The sequence below is a fragment of the Falco peregrinus genome, chromosome 4, assembly GCF_023634155.1.
Source record: "Falco peregrinus isolate bFalPer1 chromosome 4, bFalPer1.pri, whole genome shotgun sequence".
NCBI classification, from domain to species: Eukaryota; Metazoa; Chordata; class Aves; order Falconiformes; family Falconidae; genus Falco; species Falco peregrinus.
In genome coordinates, this window is record NC_073724.1 from 38,452,359 (window position 1) to 38,455,769 (window position 3,411).

Sequence of the window (3,411 nt, forward strand, 5' to 3'; positions counted from 1 at the left end):
TAAAGGCTGTTGCTTTTGTGGTGCCTCATGTCACCACATCATGGAGTGCAAGTTGACTAACAGTGTCGTTGCTCCGTATGCTCTGATCTAGCTGTGCTGGTAGAAAGAAGGTATGAGAGGGAGTCACAGAGGCAGTGATGTTCTGTTAAGACCAGTGTTTTAATGGACAAGCTTATTTTTCTAAAGTGCACTGTATACTAGGAAAGAGATTTTCTCAGGATGACAACAGTCTAGGCTGTTACCAGTACACCCCAGCGGCTGCACTGAGAGGGCAGTATTAGCTAGAGGATGTGTGTGAATGAGTGATCTCTTGCTGCAAGTTTACTGTGGTTTTGCTCTCCTCTATGAATGTTAGAGGCATATGTGTTCAACGGAAGGGTATAGGACTACTCTTAAAAAAAGTATTCATTTGATTAGTCCCAAGTCACACAAAGAATTGCTCAGTGAGGATTATTCACATGTATTAAGAGTATGCAAGATCTGATGCATAGGTTTTCTTTTATACTTGTAAAACAACACAAATTAAAATGTTGAAACACTCTCTTGTGTTGCTATCAGTTCTTAGTCTGCTGCTTTCAGAAATCCGAGGTAAAGGTTATAGAGCACGCTGTCATCGGTTACCATGCAGCAGAAGAAATGTTTTCAGGCAGACCTGACAGAAGGATAATCTGTGATTGATTTGGGAGTTCCTTACCTCCAGTCAGCGGTGCTTCCAATGCTGTTTAGCTGGTTGGGGTCTCAGCAAAAAATTTTGCAGGAGCCAGGCAGTTTGAGACCAGCTCAAGAGACAGAACAAGATCAGTATAGGCTACTTATTGGCATAATGAGAATATTCAGTGGGTTTGCATTGGGAATCAGAAATTATTACTTCTTTATAAAGGATCTTTTAACTTTTTTCTGCACACTTTTTTCATGCTCATCTGGATTTACCAGGTGCTTGTCTCTGACCTTGGGAATAACCAGCAAAATCCACACTGAGGAGGACTGAGGAGGCAACATGACTGCATAAAACCTTTGTAACACATTTAAGTGTTTGTAAATGTATATGTAGACATAAAATATGTGTATTTTATAAATACAGGAGTATATAGATACATTGTGATAGATTGTAATATGTGTAAATGAGGAGCAATGAGAGAGGATTTTAGAAGTCCTGGTGGTGATGAACACTACTATCTGCTAGTAAGAGCTGCGCTCCGTAACACATAGTGATTAATCCTTTCTTCTAGACATTATTTTCAGTCTCAAGGTGTGATTTGTAAGTTAGTATCCAGCATATATTTTTTTTAATCAAATGTATATTAAAACTTCAATGCGAAATTTGAGATTTAGGCACAATGTTGATAACTTCTGTTTCCAACATGGTTTCTTAAAGAAAAGGTTACGTGACTATGCTGTTTCTCTGTCAGTCCTGTTCTCCCCAATACATATCGAACTCATTGGACATATTAAAATTAAATTTTTCTGAGGGAAGACATCTGAGGAAATAAAACAGGTTTATACAAGCTTTGTGAAGACTGTCAGTTTCCAGGAGGAAAAGGTGGGAACTGATAAAATAATCCTACTGATGATGAGAAAGGTTGTAGCGTGAACTTCTTGCTGACCACTTAGCAAGCCAAGCAATTGGCATGCTGTAGGTGTTATAAAACTGTATATCACTCAGCAATCCACATAACTGCTACCTCTTTCCCTTAGCATGAAAGAGGACTAGAAGTTCTGGGGATGAAGAGATACAGAGGGAAAGAGGAACTGGTGAATACCTGGGGTAGGTAAACTTTAATCTAATTTGAAACAAAAAAATAAAAGGGGTGTGGGCATTTCTTCTGTTAATTCCCCAGTACATTTTTTCCCAGGGCAGCTGATAATATCTGGTCTAAAACCATACACCATCTATTACTTCCTGCCTATATTAAGGACTTACATACCAAAGAAAATGGGATTTTGAAGCCAAACACCATAGTGGATATATATAATCCTGTATTTTAAAATGCAGTTGAGATGACTGCCTCGAGTCACTCAGGAATCATCTCAGAAACATGAATACATGATAATTGGGCAGAGATGGTGAGTTTGAGTCATCAGAGACAGAAGACTTGAAAAGTAAGAGGTGTTAAAGGTTGCATAATTTCTTATGGACCAAGAAAAATAAGTATAGTAAAACTGTTAGGTCTTGGGTTTACCCCAAAGCAAGTGGGGCCAAAATGAAAGGTAAGTGCTTTGAAATGACAACATGAAAGTTTACTGAATTTCTCCCTTGAGTGAACAACAACTTCATCTCCTGGGAGAAAACCCCAGTTTTATCCTTTTTTGGATTTCTCAGTGTCATAAGGAAAATCTCTTGCCACTGAAATTAAGTTCTACAGAAATGAGGAGTGTCTGCGGTCAGGTATGAAAATACTGCCTTTCAGGTGTGAAATTCAGCTGTGAATGCTGCTGTGTGAAAGGCTTCTAATCACAGACTAGCATTAATGGGTTAAATGCATCTAAGCAAGGGATGGCTGCTAATTAGTTGGATATTGCTTACTGAGATCCTTCTGGAATAACATCACAGTTGTAACTTTTTGGCTCTGAAGGTGAGACCTGATTTAATGAACTAGAAACAGCCTGTCTTAAACACCTTGTGTGCCTTCATGTTCATAATTGCTCAAGTTCCTGTTTTGACAGAGCAAACAGGGTGACAGGGAATAAATGTTACATATTTTAACTTCAGAAGTTTCTTTCATCAGCTATTCTTTCCATCTGATTAATGTGCCCTGTCAGTACAGAGCTTTAATCAGCCAGATACTTTCAGGAAAATGATCAGGGATGGATTCAGATAGAGAGTGATGCCAGAGGTAGTCAAGGTGAAGATTAATTCATATCTGGCTTCTAGAGTGGGAGCTAAATATCAAAACAGTAGCACAACACCTTACAGATGAGGTACTAGTGTTGCATGTTGTTGTTTTCATGCATGGATTTGCAGTTCTTGTAAATCTGTGTTGTGGTAAGACACGCACTGAACTCAGCAGCTAACGAGAAGTACTTGCAATTGCTGTAGTCTTGCAGTTGGTGGCCCTCGTAACATCAGTTATGTTCTTTAGAATACATGTCCTCACTACTCCTCCTTCCTCTCTGCTGCTTCATTGTGGTCATTTTAAATAGAAATGAAGAAACAAGGCACACTGAAACACTCTGCTGTGTTTTTCAGTAGGGCTACTCTTTACAGCCAAAGTTGCATGGCTGTTGGAAAGGGCTGAACTGATAGAGTGCATCCGTTCTTCATTGCCACGTTGAAAAATTTAGTAATTATGGGCAGTACAGTAACTCAAAAGCATGCAGGTGTCATTTAAAAAAAATAGAATGGAAAGGAAAATTTCAGAAAGGAGTAGCATCAGCTTTGGAACTACAAGGAAAGCAAGGGAGCCTTACAAC